Here is a 19795-nt window from a genome sequence, read left to right as displayed (position 1 = left end):
TAGATATTTTTCGTGTTTTTAATGATGCTACTCATACATTAGTGTATACAAACCAACTTCTCATCAATTTTTAATTGAAGCCATAAATATTAGTGGTGCTTTAATGGAAGGACTCAAACATCCTCCTATTTATGATGCAATTTATGGCATGAGAGAAAAATGGTTGAGTTATTATAAAACTATTCCCGATATTTATCTTACTACTATGATTTTTGATCCTAGATGTAAATTTGAAGGTTTAGCAGAGATGTTGAATACTTATTATTTTTATTTGTTGGGGTTTAATGATGAAGACATTGATGTAATGTTAATAGTTAGTAGAATTAGAACTTTGTGTAATGACTTATGTGAGACATTTTCTTCAACTTCTACTCAAGATGAAGAAGCGGAGCCTCCACTACCTCCATCATCCTCCAAATTCACAAAATGGGGTAACAAAATTTTAGAAAGGAGGAAGAGATCTAGAACATCCGGCACATATTCGGAGCTTGAAGTTTATTTAACAACAGTTTTTGAGTTTGGTGATGATATAGGTCCAAATTTTTCAATTTTGGACTGGTGGAGTAGGCACACAGAGACTTTTCCTACTTTAGCCAAGATTGCTAAACAACTCCTTGCAGTTCCAGCCTCAACTGTCGTAGTTGAACAAACATTTAGTAATGGAGGCAACATTTTAGATGAAAGACGATCAAGGTTAGGTCCAGAATCATTGGAAGCACAAACTTGCCTTGATGATTGGGAAAGAGCTAGGCTACGAAGTCAAGAAGACCTTATACACTCATCATCATCAGACGAGTGGGTAAATGATGGCTCAGGTACAACAACGGCGGCTTCTAGTTCCAACTCCTCCGACGATGATGCAAGCAATTAGACATTATGAAAATATGGAAAATATGTATAATAAAAATAAAAGAAGAACTACGTGGGCTTTGATTCCTCTAGAGGATACGTAGGCAACTTGATATAATTAAGTTCAAGCCCTTTATTTTTTTTATTTCTTCCCCTATTGTACTTTTTATTGCAAAAATATCATTTTTGAATTATTAATACTTTTTATTTTTTTAATAAAATATTGTATTAAATTAATTTTTAGTATTTTTTTGTGTTCATTTAATTTAAAATATTGAATTATTTAGTTTAACAAAAAAACATGAACCGCTTGAACCGTCAAACCGGAATCGTTGAACCGAAGCGCCAAAACCGGAACCGGAACCGAACCGCCATGAACCTTGCCTAGGCGGTTCGGTTCCGTTCAAAGTTTTTGAAACTGAACCGCGGTTCAGAATCAGAATCGGCGGTTCCCTCGAACCGTGGCCATGTCTAGGTTAACCATCCATAAGTGTGGGTTGGCCATGGGTTACCAAATCTTGTTCCCCTAGTTTTGATTAAAATGACAAAGCAACACCCGGCCATTCCCACAGCCTTGGAAACCCCATGGGGCCTCATTAAAGGACTCAGGAATAAAAGCCAAGCGAAAAAGTTGTACTGACTAATAGGAATTGAAAACAATGAAAAGTAGTTATTCATATTTGAATGTAACTAATCCATCAAGCTAAAATTAAATATATAAGAATCAATAATTTTTTTTCCTGGAAATATCTCACATGTTTTAGACACCATAAAATGCAGATAAAATCATATGATTTTCGAATCAATCAACTGATAAGTCATTATTCTTCTAATTTGATACGTTTGTGTGACAATATTTTCTCAAGATATTTCACAAATCATGAAACATCAAATATGAGGTCTTTATAGAAAAAAAAATAGAAATAAATAAATAGAAAAACACCTTCTATTTAGGCTCGTTTAAAATAACTTTTCTTCTTTACATGCCTTAGGATGTTAAGATGATTTCACACTAGAATATGGCATGCAGCTCATTTTCAAGAGAATCAGTGATCACCGAGAATTGGATTTTCAAAATCTAAAATGGCTACTCCAAGCAATTCTTTTTGACCACCAGAAGTTACTTCATTTTATAACATGCAAGGGCTTAGACCTGTTGGTTAAATTGTTCATACCGATATTTGATGAGTTCTTATTGGGCAGCGATGGCATGAACAAAACATGTTAATTTTGAAATGCTGAATTTGCTTCACTGGGTAATTCGAACTGGCCTGTGAGGTTTTGGAGCTGCAATAGATTAATAACAAGGGAATATAAGTTCATTTTAAGGCAAAATATGCATAAATTGACTGACAGAAAAATATGAAACCATGTTCAATCATTCAAGTCATGAGCTTAAATTGATAACAGAATTAATAATAACAAAGATGTATGTCCTCAGAACCAAATATAGTAGGTTTGTTGATATAGATCATGAGAAAAATATGATCAATAACATGATTTTGCCATTTTAGCAAATTGAGAATTTATCCATTTCTATCATTTGCATCACAAATAACAGTTGTCTAGCTTGTGCACTAAAAGGTCTTTTTTCAAATAATGCTCCCCTGAGTTTAGCAAGATTATCCATAACTGATTCATCCTTAAAAGCATTGTCAAATTTCTACTAAGAATCAGTAGACTTAATAGAGTGCAATTTTCAACTTCGGAACCCATCTCCACTTCGTATTTTCAGTGTATTCAACCTTAAACATCTTTCCTCATTCTTACCTTTATTATTATAGTCACCAATAAACCCAAAGCAGCCATTTTACCAAAATACTATTTTAGCTATAATACCCGAATTGGTCCCTTTACTTTTTTCTCTCTTCCCTTTTGGTCCCTCTACTCAGAACTGCTCCAAAATAGTCCCTCTACTCTTGAAAATGGTTCTACTTAGTTCCTTCTACTCTAAAATAGGCCAATTATTGGCTGTATTTTCAAGAGTAGAGGGACTAGATGGGAAGAAATTAAGGGTAGAGGGACTAAATTGGGTTCAAGAGTAGAGGGACCAAAAGGGAAGAAAGAGAAAAGTAGAGGGACCAAAAGGGAAAAAAGAAAAAAGTAGAGGGACCAATTCAGGTATTATACCATTTTATTTTCCCATGAGTACTAAACTTGCAAAACATGCACATGCATTCAATCTTACTTTGGGTGGTTCTTTGGTATGATGTCGATCCTTATAATATGATTAAATTTGTACAAAATTAGAACTATTGCAATTACACTAAGAATGGGCTTGCACTACAACAAACAACGCAATTTGCGACACAAAAAAATTAAAATGTGTCGCAGATTGCAATTTGCAACATAATTTGCGACACAATAAAATGTGTCATGTTTCTGATGTCGCAAATATTTGCGACACATTTGAATACTATGTCGTAAAATTTGGGACACAAAATAAAAATGTTGCAAATTTAATCGCAATTCATAGATCTTCTGAAACAATATTTTCCATTTAATTTGCAACAATATACGACAATTGATTGAGCCACAATTTCTGTGTCGCAATAAATGTTGCAACTATTTGAGATTTTTTGCAACATTCTTTGTGACTTATTTTGATTGTCGCAAAACTTTACGCGTCACAAATTGTGTTACAAATATTGAGTCTTTTTGCAACAAATTTTCTGACCCATTTTGTTTGTCGCAAAACTTTTTGTGTTACAAATTGTGTTGCAAATGTGAGCAATGTTTTGCAACAAAATTTGTGACACATTTCAATTGTTGCAAATTGTGGCGCAAATTGTGTTGCATCTTGGTGAGATATTCTGCAACACAATTTTATTGTCGCAAATTAATTATTCATAACCATGATTATTTATAATAATTTTTTAACTATCTTCACAAACATGTTTTAAAGCTTAATTTACAATCATAAACAATAACTTTTATAATATTTTTCAAAATAAACATTCCGATCGATAAATATCCAGAATAATAATAATGCAATACAAAATATAATAGTTCAAACATCTAATACAACAAACAAATACAAAATGTAATAGTCCAAAATGCAATAGTCCAAAATGTAATAGTCCAAGTATCTAATGTAATAATCCAAAACACCACATTCATTTTGTTGCAATATCATCGAAAGGCTGAGGCTGTTCAACATCTTCTGAAGTGTGAAGGGCATGGGAAGCAGACTCTCCAGTCCTGGCAGGAGCATGAGAAGTACGAGTTGTCTCAAAGTTTACATGAATACCTCTAGATTCTAATAGAAAAAGGATGTACTGGTTCTGCTTCTTTCGCTCTTCGTATGCTTTCTCTAAAAATTCTAGCTTACTCATAACCTCTAGAGTCATAGAAGGAATAGATTGCTGAGTTCTCAAAGTAGATCGCTGCGATTCCAAATGAGAATAATCAGAAACTATCTCCTCAGCAAGGTTTCCTATGCCATATATCGATATTTTGCAACCACAAATATGTCCCACCATAGTTTATCATCATCAATTTGTACCCCTGGCCTTCTCGAGCCAATATGTCTTGGCGAGCTTTGACAAATTTCTCCTACATAATATAAAGTTAATCATTAGTTATATGTTATGATAAACAAAGTATTAAGTAATTAAGAATAAAAATTTAATTTTACACATACATGTGCTGATTGGGCCCCTTGCTCATTCCAACTCCCATCATCCTTTTGATAAACTTCTTTAAAAGCCTCCACCATGGTTATCTTGGGGCCCAATTTGGCTTCCTAAATATATATATATATATATACATGTGTCAATAGTTAGCTAATAGAAAAATTCTAAATGTATATATTAAGAAAAAAATGAAAAACTTACTAGTCTATCTCTATGTTCAATCATAGAGATGGAACCACAATGATAAATTGTTGTAGATTCCTCAGTTTTCGACTGCCGGCTCTTTTTATTCTTCTCACAGTATTTTTTGTATTTTGCATCATTCCAAATCAATACCAACTGCTCCCAGACATTGTGCCTAATCCATTCTGGTCTCTTTCACTTCTCCCGAGCACGACCTAGATTTCTCCGCAACTACTTAGTAGCCTTCTTGTTAAATAATTTTTCCACTTCTCCAACATCATGCGGTTACCAAGTAAAATGGGACTACAATAGATAATTAAACTTATGAGAAGTTAATAAATTAAAAAAATAATTAAAAAATACTTAAAAAAGAGATATACCTGAAACTGATACTAATAACATAGGTAGCCATCATTGGTGATGACACAGAGAAACTACCCAGAAACCTAACATACATTGCTCTTCTTGTCCTCAGTTTCTGATCAGATGGTAGATGAGCCCCAATAGCAATTCCACAGGATGGTAGTGCAAATTCTAGCTTGTGCTTAAGAACAATATTGAGAGCAGCTGCCTGGATTCATAAGATCATCAAAAGAGTTCAAAACTTGATCAGGTTTCTCAGCATGCATTAATCACATTAAATTGTAGAGATTTAGAAAGTGATCAAGGTTGAGAGGGAGAATAAAGGAGAAAAAATTCACAGTGTTAGCCTACTTGCACTTTCATAGCCAAAACACAAAGTGGGTAGCATTGAGAACAGAGAATGACAAATTAACTGACTCTAGCAAAATAGCCATCAGTCATCCATGTTTACCAAGTTAGCAAAGTCCTTTGTATTAGAAATCTTTTCCATAGGAACTGTGTTTCATGGTTTGAATCACTGCAGGTACTACATTTGGCCTTTTCAAGAGAGCCTATTTCAATAGCAGCTTCATATACATGTATATAAATATATAAATATATACATATATAAAGGAAAATCATTTCCAAATCAAGTGGGCATCAGGCCCAATAAAATTATAAGCATTTAATGACTATTAAACACATCAAAAGCACAAATCAAACATTCAAATCACATGGGTTGAGGAAAAATTCTGAATTTAATAAAAAAAAAGCCAAATTCTCTTATAAGAAGAAACATAATCGCACAAAATGCACCAAAAATTGATCAAAAATCCAAAAAAAAGAAGCTACATACTCATCCAAACACAAAGAAATCATTCTAATAATATAAGAATAGGATCTCACATGAAGAAACTCACTCGATCAACCCAAAATCATGCATCTGATAAAAAACCACACCACAAAAAAACTTAAAAAAAAACAAGAGCTCAAATGAGATTAAGAACCCTAACCCTAAAATACACTAAAATTTCCAAAAATGCGAACAAATCTCACCAAAACAGAACACCACCAGAATCAAAACATCAACTGAATTGATTGAGAGGAGTAATAGTAAAAGGAAAGCCTCACCGATTTGGAGAAAGAGAGAAGTGAGAGAGCGAGAAAGAAAGCGAAGAAAAAAAAAACAGGGTGTTTTGAAAATGAAGCATATCATATCGGATTCGAGTTTGGTAGCTAAAATGAAACAAACCCGACCAGTTTTGGTTTGTGTGATTTGTGAACTGAGGACTATTGGATGATCCATGTATCAAGAAGAGGAAATCTTAATGTATGATGTGGTAGGCTCTGGAGTTGCCAGAAATTCAGTGTTAGATTAATTGACACCAGAGAGTGATTCGAGAAGCTAACTTCTAATAAGTTTGTGAGCACTTTCCTAGGGGATATGAATGGCCATGGTATCCATTTAGCAACATAATAACTTAAGGAGAAAGTACATTTAGGGAAGATAGCATATCTTTTATCAGGAAGTTTCAGTCCTAAAATGTGATAACAAGAACCATACCATAGATAGCTCCCAAAACAAATATTATCATCAGCAAAATAAATTGAATGAGAAACAATCACATCATCTAAAATACAATGAAAAACTCTTTCTTCATTAAGGCTGCAAACTTACAGAGATGCATACAAGTGCACTGATATTTTTTAAATAAATTCAATAAGTTTGCATGTTCTGAGCACAACCAAATACCAATTTAGCAACTTATAGAAACCAGACATGAAAATTAAGCTATGCTTGCCGGCAGTATCTGAGCAGCCAACATGTAAATGCGAGCAAAATTTGCAAGTATTTCAGATAAGTTCAAGACGAAGTGTTAGAGAGTACCAAGAATTACCATGACGAACAAAATTAATGGAATTGTAATTAAATGATATACCTCGGGTCAATCTGTTGGAAGATTTTCAAGAACCATTTTGGCAGCATCCATTCCAAATGCTGTATGTCGAGCGACATTAAGTAGTTGCCATGTATACTCACTTTGGAACCTCATCAAATACTGTATTGCCTGCAATAGAACAAAATTTCAGGCGACAAAATTCAGTAATTAATACAACCAAGAAATCAAGTCAAGAGTTTGTGACAATAGTGCTAGTAATGGTACCTATGCACGCCACCATCTTCAATCCATTTTCTGGTGGTGTGTAAGTAAAGTTCCATCTACATCGGTTGTAGGCTGTAAATAATCCCATGGATTTCCCCATACTCTGTTCATCAAATATAATTTTTATCACAAGTTAATATGATTTGGTCTCTTCACAAAGAGAGTGAATAATATGTGAAGAAATGTACCTAGGTACTCGACCGGTCCATATTTCCTTTGAGGTGCAATTCTCCTTGACAGTTATAATACTATTGTTCCAAGCTTCCGAACTCCTCATGAGATCAAATGCGCGGTCTCAACATTCTTGAGATGTTTCTGGGAAGAAGTAGCAAGACCTTTGAAGAACCTGTAAATACAGTAAGAAACATGGACCTAAACACTGAGTGTTTTATGAATGAGTTAAAATGTAACTTTCACATCAATAAATATGAAGTTTCTTTCAAGAATAAATAGCAAGTATTTGCTCAGGAGTTAATCATAAGAGCAGAGATATAAATACTTTACAAATATTGAAATTCAAAACCTTCACAACCACTGCAAACACTTAAAAGTATTCATCAACAATAAAAGCAGCCATTTGACTAGAAATTTATCATAAGAACCAATAAAAATCCTTCACAACGACTGAAATTCAAAACCTTCACTACCATAGTAGGAATTATAGCATAAACAGAGTTTTATTGATAATAAAAGGCAAGCAATTGAGCAGAAATCAATCATATGAATTGAAACAAAATCCTTCACAACGATTAAAATTCATAACCTTTACAACCACTATGATCTGCCCGGTTATAGTAGTTTGTAACTAGAATTCATTTCTCATTCTCTGGAAAAGGATGTTGCAGAGAGAACACTAACAAAGTACCATTGTACCTTATAAAAGTATGTTCCTATTCGTTGCTGAACTGAAAAGCTATATCCTGGTCTTTCAGCTTAAAATACACTGCAATAGAAAAAATAGTCAAAATTTACAAGAACTTAAAATATAAGGAATTTCAATTTTTATGAAGAAGAATAAAAGCAACATGCTCCAGATTTGGTTATATAATCAAATAGAAAAAAAGGATATTTCCTAGCCATCTTCTGCAATGTTGTGAACCAAACAATGAAAGAGATCACATAAAACATAACTTAAGTATATAGTAGAGATGAGCAGATAACAGTAGAGCACTTTTACATTAAATTAAGAAATAAAATGGACATGAGGAGGTATGAGTATAAAGTTGCTAAGCAGACTTACTCCCACAACCACATAGATGTCAACGCAAGAGTTTGGTATGGGAATGCCAAATTAACATTGATCAAGAATTTTACCGTACATTTATTTGGCTCATCATAATAAGGATAGCTAGTATGCGTAAAGTCATAATATTTGTTAGGACAGTAACTTACCTTATAAAATGCATATCTAACAACTAAGGGTCGACTCAATACAACAAACAGAACACCCAACTTTGCTAGATAAAACTATTAAAAAATACAATCACAGACCATACTACAAGCCATCTTCCTTCTTAATGATGCATACATGTAAAAACTATAGAAAAATTATTCTATCAATGATAGAAAAACTACAAAAAAGGGATGTTAAAACACACCTACTAGGCAGAGCATTATAAGCATGTTTCATCTTTCCAAGAATCCCTTTAGATACAGAGCGATGCCCAATCTGTGCATAAGGTGCCAACATTCCTACCAAAGCGACATTAAAAACATCTCCTACCAAAAGATCTGCAAGATACAACTCAAATTCTGTCCAAAAGTCCTTGCCTTTCTTTTTCACTTCTGTAAATGTCACACAACAAGAGTCGATGATTATTTGAAATTTTTGAAATTACATAAGCCTCTTTAAAGATTCTCCATTTCGAGCACTTGGGAAAAGCAAGGGTTTACATACCTCTATTCCAATTTTAAAAAGGAAGGATGGATCAGCAAGCATTAGATTCCTAAGCATTGAATATGACTTCATTGCAACACCAAGTATCTCTTATTTAAGCAACCATTTAAGCAAAATAATGTAAAAAGATGTAATCACTTGAACAAAAAAGCACCTACAAATCCAGGTATCTCTCAAGGAGAACTTTTTGAATCCCCATGGTTTTGGCAGGCTCTAACATGTCAGATGGAAGCTTAACTCCACGTGACTCAGTTTCTCTTATTATCTTGTCAAACTTCAGAACTGGCCCAAATTCATCCTCTTCTTTATCATCATCATTATGGCTGCTACCACCACCACCACCACCTTCTCCAGGTGGAAATTTCCCATTACCACCAGATTCTGCACCTCCATTTCAACAACCAGTATCTGGAAAGTGGTTTTTCTCTGAAACAACAGCACTTGAAACCTCGGGTATGCTAGGCTTAGAGTTACTTTAGTCGAAATTAACTCTAAGCAAAACCTGAAAAAGATAAGAGCTTTCATTCATCATACACATCAAAATAAGAACTTGATTAAGAAAGAACCAATTTCTGACATGTAAAAGAACAAGCACAAACAAGAAAGAGAGAAAGAGAAATAAACATGAATGAATGCAAGAAAAGTGTGTGGCCAAGAAAGTTAAGAATAGTTACTAAACACTTGATATGCATACATGGCAGAAAAAACATCAAACTTTGATCATCTAAACCTTTTATTAATTAAATCAGAATAAGGAAAAGACTCTGTGGGATACCCTTGTATTGCATGCTGAAGACTTTGCACCGCTTCTAACCATTTCTTTTGGTGCACCTGAAAGTATTTATGCACCACATTCAGAACCAAAATAACATCCTTGTTATGAGATTTCATCAAGGTGAGCCATTATAGCAACCCACCTATATCAAGTCATTTAGCATACTATAGAAAATTGAAGAATCAAGCATAATCAAAGAATACTAACTGCATAACTTAAGCAATTTAGACTACCATCGTGAAGAGAATGATAAGTAAATGAAGACCTGTAAAAATCCCAATCACCGAAATGCCCAAAAAGCTCTTTAGGACTTCTCAGATATCTCCCTACAGGTGGATACCTCGAAGCTCTCTTTCCCACTCGCATCCAACAAATCACACAATGCTTCCTGGACAAAACCCCATAGTTCATAAATCACTAGAAAGAACTTCACTAGAATTAAAGTAAAAGACCATATTCCATCAGACCCCAGCTTCAAAGTAACAATCTTGACAATGAATAAGTAATTGACAACCACCAAATAGTCTGAAGAATACTATTTTTTGCTAATTGTGCTTGTGATAATAATTAGTAGCAGACAACCACCATGATGATAATTACCTTAAGTGCTTGTGTGATATGAAGGCGAAGCGTTCATTCCTTATGTTGAGAATTACTTTTCTCGGGTTTTTACACTAATATGTGTGTTTTTATGTTACTTTCGTGCAGGTATGGTTGTGAGACCGAGTATGAAGAAAAGAAGCCAATGTGGAGCACAATGAACTGATTTTGGAGGAAATCTTGCTAAGGTTCAAACGCGAAGACATAGGTCGGGTGTGAGATGCTAGAGTGTGTGCCAACCTCCTCGTATTCTAGTTGGCACATCCATCTGGAGGGGCACAAGGGCAGTCACACTCCAGCATTCTGACTTATGCACATAGAACAAGAGCTCCACCAACTTGTCTATCATTGAAGAAGCAAGTGATCCACGACGTGAACGTGTGCCCGTTTGCGTTACCCCGATGAAAGCATGGATTCGGGAAGCTATTCAGGCCGAATGCTGTAGCAAAGTACTGTAGCAAAGTACTTTAGCATCACTGTTCACAGCCGGCCTAGAAAACAGGAAATCATAGAATCCACACGGGTGTGTGGAAATTATACACGCCCGTGTGAAAATTCCACATGGGCATGTGAAAGATCCACAGGCATGTGTAGTCGCCCGATTCCAGCCCTATTTAAAGCCGATTTAGCCCCGATTTCAGCATTCTCTTCTCCATCTTTTCCCCAACTTGAGATAGGGCTTCGGCTAGGGTTTTGAGGGGTATTGGCTAGGTTTCTGGAGAGGTTCTACGGCTCTGACATTGTCATTCCTTAGGAAGAAGGTTGGTAGGGGAGCTTCCGTTGAGGCGTATCCTATACCGGACGAGGGAATCCTTGGACGATGAGTAGAGGACTCTCCATAAGACCATCGAGGGGGTTTTTCTATTGATTCATTGCTTTTACATTCTATTTATTTGATTGTATTTAGCTCAATGGAGAGCTAAACCCCTAGTGGGTACTTGGGTATTTGTGAACCCTAGGATGTATTCGTTTCATTGAATTTCTTTATTATGCTTTCAATTAATTGATGTTTATTGTGAGTTCCAACCTTGAATGCTTGATTGTATGAACATTTCCCCTAGAGTGACACTGGGGTTGAAAGTTCTTGTTGGTACCCTTGTGAGTGAGTGACACACCATGAGTGTTAGACAAAGATAGGTTGGAGAGGGTTGAGAGGGTGAGTCGAGAGGTACAGAAGCGTCCCCTTTCCGCTCCGACGTGATAGATTCTACCTCCGTTCCTCGAGTTCTTTGTGGCCATAATAGAGTGAATGGTCTAAGGGATGACCCTCCGCTAGGGCTTAGTTGCGAGTGCAACGGAGTGAAGCGTTGAGGTGATCTTAGTATCTAGGGCTTAATCGTGGTTAGGGACCTTCCACCTGGGCCAAAGGGTTAGGTCTATAATTAGGAAGAGATTTATCACTTGGAATCCCTAGAGCTCATTGCAACTCTATGTGAGTATGAGGTGTTGAGATTGTTTGATTTCTCCTCTGGGACATGTATGGAGTTAGGCATAGTTGACCTTAGATTTGGGACTATGTAATGAAGGATTTCCATGACTCACTATTGCATTGATTAGGAAGCATAATAGAGGGTTCTTGCACTTGAAGCGATCGTCCTAGGCAGAACATTATCCGAGTACCCCATCTTTATCGATTGCCTTACCTTCTCCTTTACTCGTGCTCTCTTACTTGTTGCTTTTACCTTTGAGAATTGAATCATTATCACACTTATCACTATTGATCTTTCACATAGCTAAGAAGCGAATTAAGTGTTTTTATTCTCTACTCCCTGTGGATTCGATACTCGCTCATTCGGGATTATTACTTCAACAAATCCGTGCACTTGCGGGATATACGCAAGGGGACCTTGTCAATCAACCTGACAATTGGTAGCCCTTTTGGTTTTATAAGCAAGAGGACATACAATACAATTAGGATCATTACACAACTCCAAAAGACTTAATATTAAAAAGACAATGAAAAACATATTAAAAATAAGTGACAGCAAAAGTTCTGAAAATGACACTGAAAGTTACCTGTAGAGAAAACATGCTTTGTTAACAATTTTGACTTGTTCATCAAGCAGATATTTCATTAGCAGTTTGATTGACATGGCTCAGGTGATAAGAATCATGGGAGTGTTGCATTTTCATCGCCAATTATATGTTAATAAATGTTGACCCCTAAAACCAAACGAGATGCTTGCTGGCTGCAAAGTTAAGGGAACTATTGCCTCTCCCATTGCCCCTCCAGTACACCCGTTGATTCAAGGTCATACCATGAAGCATGCCTCGATGCATTATCATAGAATTCTTACAATCATCATTGCCATGCACAAGAAATCAGAGAGTTCTTTCACCCATCATCTACCCTTGTAAGAAAAGAAAAAACAAGAAGTCATATCAAATGCAAGTTAGGTAAAAATACACATTGGCAAACTATAAATCAGTCTACCAAAATAAGTTATAGAATATAATGCATTTGTTAATACAAGACAAAACTATAAACTAAATTCATAAATAATGTAACTTACATTAGGTCTAAAATAATAATTCATCTTCATTTCCATTTTCCTCATCCTCCACATCTTCTTCTTCTTCGTTTTTTTCTTCTTTTTCATCTGTTTCATTTTTTTCTTCTTCCATCACAGTTGTAAGAATCGGTTGACTACTTTAAGATGTTAGGTCCACAACATCGGACAGGTCAACAAAGAGATCAATACCATTCAAATTATCATGTAATGATGGAATAACGTCAAATGTAGTAACATCATGTCTAACTTCAACTTCATCCATTTGGTAGGGTGGGATATCCTTTTTTTGCCATTGTGCCTCAATTTTTCTTCTTGCTTTTGTTTTGCATACAACCATCCAATCAACTTTATCTCATTTCAAACTTGGATATTCTGAAAAATACACATGAATCGCCTATTGTGCTAAGATAAATGGGTCATACTTTGTGTAAAACCGCTTTCTGTTAATGTCAACCATATCATACTTACAGTGAACCTTCTTTCCATGTATTGGATCAAACCATCGACACTTGAAGAGGACAACAAATTTTGGTGTGCTACATGGAAACTCCAGCTGAATTATTTCTTCCAATAAGCCATAAAAATCACCACTAGAACTTTGGATGCGTACACCACTATTCATAGTTGACTTATTTTCACCATGTCAAAGAGTGTGGAAGATATAACCATTTATAAAGCAACCTGAGCAAGTTTTGACTTGACCAGCTGGACCCCATGCAAGAGTTAGCAACATTGATCAGTAACTTGATTATCTAGGTTTTGAACCTAAAGTGATACTACCAAAATTATTTAAAGTTAAGAATATCAATATATTTCATGATTGAATAAGGAAGTATGCAATAAGAAAAATACATCTAAGAAACTCAAATAACTAATAAACCATTCGGCAAAATGTTGATCAACCATTTTCTCAATGAGTGTGGGATCTAAGTGTTGGAAGTGTGTGACAAACATCCTACAAAATAAAAAATAGTATTAGTTATGATATTTAATTAACATGCATATTCATTTGAACTCACAAAATCACATATGATACTAAACATACTGGTAAATTGGTTGAGCTTCTTCACAATTTTGTAATATGTATGTATGTGCTACATGTAACTCTTCTTGAGATAGCCATCTTTCTACCATCCGGCCTTGACCTCGAATTGGATAGTTGAAGATAGAGCAAGGTAGAATGTTCTTATTGACGCCCTCTACATTTCTTTCAACTCTCATTCTCTTGTAAGGTGGAACATCTTTTTCAAAGAAATGGTTTGCAAAGAATGACATCTCTTCAACAATGTAAGCTTCATATATTGAACCTTCCACATGAGATTTATTCTACACTTTTTTCTTTAGTCCATGAAAGAACCTAATATATGTATATATATATATATATAATTCGAATTAATCTATGAGCTTCAATAATTAAATTGATAACATAAACACATACATTAAATCTAAAAGAGATGAGAAAAATATTACCTTTCAAAAGGATACATCCATTTATATTGAACAGGGCACCCAATTATAGCCTCATATGGCAAGTGAATAAGTAGATATTCCATGGAATCAAAGAAAGCTGGAGGAAATTTTTTTTCCAAGTTGCATAACAATATAGCCACATTTTTCTCCAATTCCTAAAGCTTTTGCAAATCAAGCAGGGCAGATCATATGATCTAAAAGAGCAAAGTCACTTCAGTTAATGTATACCATATGAAATCCGGTAATATTTCTCAATATGCAATCGGAATAAGCCTCTGCATGAACATGTGACAATCGTGACTATTTATATTTTTCAATCGGCATTCATTGATGTCAACACATCTACCAAGTTTTGATGCATAGCGATCAGGAAACCTTAAAGCCCTCACCCAACAGCAAATCTTAACTTTTTCATTTTTTGTCAATGTGTACTTTGCCTTTGGCTTACGAGGCACTATATTGTCAAAAGGAACACCAAGTTCAGGGCAATCACAGAGAATATGAAGATCTTTCCGTGCATTCAAGTTATCCTTAGTTTTTCTAGGTACATCAAATATTCTGTCCATAATATTATCAAACACATTTTCTTCAATGTGCATGACATCAAGATTGTGTCAAATCATGTTAGTCCTCCAATATGGTAATTCCCAAAAAGTACATTTTTTATTCTATTTGTGATTGTTGCTGATAAGTGCTTGTGTATTAGTAATACAAAGTATTCTTTTCTTACAATGAGCATTACTTTTCTCAGATTTTATCGCTAGTACATGTGTATTTGTGTTACTTTTGTGCATGTAGTGTTGTGGAGACAAGTATAGAAGAAAAAGCCAAAAAAGATTGTGTTTGCTCTTTGTTGATGGAATCTTGGAGTGAACAAACATGAAAACACAAGTTGTGCTCAAAGACATATGTGTGTGCCAACCTCCGTTGTGCTCAAGTGAATACGCAAATTGGAGGGCACAAAGATAGTCACACTTATGTGTTCCAACTTGTGCAATGCTAGCAAGATTGTCGTCAAATGTGTTTTTATTTGAAGATGCAACGCGATCTGCAGTATGGACGTGTGCCCATTTATGTTGCCTCGATGAAAGTGTGGATTTGGGAGTATTTTGGCAGATTATTATATATTGTAGCAAATCAATGCAGTAATTTACTGTAGCAGTTACTGTTTATAGGCCGCTGAAAAATGAATTTTTGCAGATTCAGACAGGTGTGTGAAAATTCCACATGCCCATGTGGATGCCCGATTCCATCCCTATTTAAGTCATGATTTTTGCCCGATTTGGGGATCCTTCTATCCATCCTTTGGCCTATCTTTTCTCACCTTTGGAATCTCCCACGGCTAGGGTTGTAGAGGCTTTGGGTAGGCTTTTGGAGAGGTTTATGGCCTTCGACACTGTGATTCCTTCGGAAGAGAGTTATTGGGAGAGCTTTCGTCGGTATTGATCTGGCGAAGTGTGCTCTAGGCTTGACGAGGAGACCTTTGGAGAAGACGCAACCACTCAACAAGACCATCAACTCAAACACCGAGGGTGTTTTATTCATGGATTGCATATTTTTACTTTTGATTTCATTATTGATTGTATTTTGTTCCATGGAGAGCTAAACCCCTAGTGCGTACTTGTCTTGTAAACCCTAGGATGACATTGTTTCTTTGACCTCTTATTATGCTTTCATTAATTGATGTTTTAATTGAGTTCCAATCTTGAATTCTTGTTGAGTTGATTTTCCCTTAGAGTGACACTAGGTTTGAGAATCCATTTTGGTAATCCTTGTGGTTAGTGACACACCATGATGGTTAGACAATGCTAGATTGGAGAGGGTTGAGAGGGTGAGTCGAGAGATAGTGGAGTGTCCCCTTTCCCATCCGGTGTGATTTATCCTACCTCCATGTTCCAAGAGTTCTTTGTGATCACAATAAAGTGAAGTGCTAAGAGACGAACTCCACTGGGGCTTAGTTGCGCGAGCAACAAAGTGAAGCATTGAAGTAATCCTTAGTATATGGGGCTTAATTGTGACTAGGGGTCTTTCTTCTGGACCAAAGGGTTAGATCTATTTTAGGGAATAGGGTTTATCACTTGGAATCCCTAGATCCTAAAGCAACCTAATACAATGTGAGGTGTCGAGATAGAGAGATATCTCCACCGGGCATAGTGTAGGGTTAGTCACGTTTGACCTTAAGTTTTGGGACAATGTGTTTAATGATCTCGAAGACTCATTAGACATTAGTTAGGAAACATAATGAGTGGTCTTGCACTTGAAATACTAGTCCTAGGGTGAGTAATGTCCAGGTGCCCCATTTATCGTGGATTGCCTCTCCTATCTTTTAATTGCGCCTCATTTTTCTTTCTTACTTCTATTTGTATTGATTCTTATTCACATCACTATTAATTCATTTTTGTTCTAGTTAAATAGAAATCTTTGTGTTTCTAATAACTATTCCCTGTGGATTCGACTACCCACTCACCGGTGTATTATTACTTCGACAAACCCGTGCACTTGCGGTACACACGCAAAAGGGTGTTGTCATATTTTTGGAGCTGTTGCCAGGGAATAGGCATTTGAGAAACACTTTGTACTTTGCTATTTTAAATATTCACCATTTATTCTATTTCACACTTTCTTATTCTTCCATCGTTCTGATTTGTTTTTCTTTCTTTGGTTGCAACTCCAGGTTATGACCCGAGGAAACCCTTCGACATTGGTTGAAGAAGATCTTGAACTTGAATGAACACTTTGTAGAAGGGGTAAAGAACCTATGCAAGAACACACAAATCGAGCTGAGGAAGAAGGTGAAGGGTCAGATATGGCAGAACAGAATGAGCAGAAGAGGACACTATCAGATTATGCTAGACCCGCAGTTCTTGGCACATAATCTAGCATTGTGCGGCCACCAATTACAGCTCAGAATTTTGAGCTCAAGCTAGCATTCATCCAAATGTTACAGCAGTCAGCACAGTTTAATGGTTTGGCCGATGAGGATCTAAACAATCACATAGAGAACTTCTTGGATGCGTGTGACATGCTCAAGATCAATGGTGTTTAGGGATGATGCTATCAAGTTGAGGGCCTTCCCATTTTACTTGAAAGGGAGAGTGATACACCCCTTGCGTGTGACCCACAAGTGCACGGGTTTGTCGAAGTAATAAATCCCAGGTGAGTGGGGTATCATATCCACAGGGAATAGTGAATAGAAACACAACGATTGCTACTTAACTAAATAAAGATGAAACAATAATGGTGTGGATAAAATTAATGTGAACAATACTAAAGAAATTAAGAAAGAGAGGCACGATAAAATGAGAGGAAAAGCAATCGATAGAAAGTGGGCCACTCGGACATTGCTTCCCCTAGTGTTATTGATTTAAGTGCAAGACCAACTATTATGCCTCCTAACTGATGTTTAATGAGTTATGGAAATCCTAAAAATACTTTGTCCCTAACCTAAGGTCAACCGTGACTAACTCTACACTATGTCCTGGTGGAGAAATCGCTCAGTCTCAATACCTCACACTGTGCAAAGTTGTAAGAAGTTCTAGAGATTCCAAGTATTAACCCTATTCCTATATGTAGATCTAGCCCTTTGGTCCAGGTGAAAGACCCCTACTCACGTTTAAGCCCCAGATACTAAGGATTACTTTAATGCTTCACCCTGTTGCTCATGCAACCAAGCCCCAGCGGAGTTCCTCTCTTAGCACTTCACTCTATTGTGACCGCAAAGAACTCTAGAAAATGGAAGTAGGATAAATCACACCGGAGTGGAAAGGGGATGCTCCGCTATCCCTCGACTCACTTTCTCGACCCTCTCCAATCTTAATTGTCTAACTCTCATAGTGAGTCACTCACTCACAAGGATTATCAACGTAGATACTTAACCCTAGTGTGACTCTAAGGGAGAAATCATTCAACAAGCATTCAAGATTATAACTCAATTAAAGACATCAATGAAGGAAAACATAATAAAAGGTCAATGAAACAATAGCATCCTAGGGTTTACAAGTCCAAGTACCCACTTTGGGGTTTAGCTCTCCATGGAGTAAGATACAATCAATAATGAAATCAAAAATAAAAACATGTAATCCATAAGAAAACCCCCTTGGTATTCGTGTCGATGGTCTTATGGAGTAGCCTCGTCTTCTCCAAAGGTCCCCTTGTCAAGCCTAGGACATACCTCGCCGGATCGATGTCGACGAAAGCTCCCCAAATAACTATCTTCCAAGAGAAATGTAGTATTAAAGCCATAGAATCACTCCAAAAGCCTTGCCAAAGCACCTCTAAACCCTAGCCGCAAGCTTCTCAAAGGATGGAGAAAAGATGGAGAGAAGGATTCTGAAATCTGGCTGAACCGTGGCTTTATATAAGGCTGGAATCCGGAATCCACAAAGGCATGTGGAATTTCCACACGCCCGTGTGAATCTGCAGAACTTGGTTTTTCAGCGGCTTGTGAACAGTAACTACTACAGTAAATTATTGCAGTGATTTGCTACAGTGCTTGTTACATTACTCCGCCAAAATACTCCCGAATCCACACTTTTCATCGAGGCAACACAAGCGGGCACACGTTTATGCTGTAGATCGCATTGCATCTTCAAGTAAAAGCACATTTGATGGGAATCTTGCTAGCCTTGCACAAATCGGAACACATGAGTGCGATTGCCTTTGTGCCCCTCCAATTTACATATTCCATCAAGCATAATGGAGGTTGGCATACACTCATATGTCTTCAAGCATAACTCATGTCTTTTCATGTTTCCACTTCAAGATTCCATCAACATAATGCATTTGCAATCTACTTTGGCTCATTTCTTCTCTATTTGGCTCCACAACCCTATATGTGCAAAAGAACACAAAAACACACATATTAGCGATAAAACCTGATAAAAGTAATGCTCATCGTAAGAAAATAATACTTCCTATTCTTAGTACACAAGTACTTATCAAAGAGCGAAGCAATGGCTACATTCATTACCTAGAGCATCGATCACTACATTGGAGGAGATGGTAGAAGCTTTCCTTGCTCGATATTTCCCTCCCAGAAAATCTGTGAAGCTTAGGAATGAAATATCCTCTTTTGTGTAAATGGAATTGGAGTCTCTATTTGAGACATGTGATAGGTTCAAGGAGCTCCTGCGGAAATGCCCTCAACATGGGTTTCCTGAGTGGATGATAATTCAGACTTTCTATAATGGGTTGAACCCAAGCACGAAGCAGTTATTTGATGCTACAGTAGGAGGTACCTTAGGAAGCAAGACCCCGTAAGAAGCCCGACATCTCATTGAGAAAATGGCTATGAACAGTTATTAGTGGAACACAAGGGACAGAAAGAAGGTAGCTGGATTTCATGAGATTGATGCAAGAACTTCATT

The 19795-nt window shown here is 36.4% G+C and overlaps 1 non-coding gene and 1 pseudogene across 1 annotated transcript; both read right to left on the bottom strand.

Moving 5' to 3' along the window:
• Positions 1-7447: 7447 nt before the first annotated feature.
• On the bottom strand, positions 7448-15028 carry LOC120271592 (annotated as a pseudogene).
• A 4447-nt stretch (positions 15029-19475) lies between these two features.
• Positions 19476-19582, bottom strand: LOC120272750. The gene has a single exon (XR_005540289.1). It is a non-coding gene; the product is annotated as a small nucleolar RNA R71 (small nucleolar RNA).
• Positions 19583-19795: the final 213 nt, after the last annotated feature.

Source organism: Dioscorea cayenensis, chromosome 11 (assembly GCF_009730915.1).
Source record: "Dioscorea cayenensis subsp. rotundata cultivar TDr96_F1 chromosome 11, TDr96_F1_v2_PseudoChromosome.rev07_lg8_w22 25.fasta, whole genome shotgun sequence".
Taxonomy (NCBI): Eukaryota; Viridiplantae; Streptophyta; class Magnoliopsida; order Dioscoreales; family Dioscoreaceae; genus Dioscorea; species Dioscorea cayenensis.
This window is presented reverse-complemented; position numbering and strand designations above follow the sequence as displayed.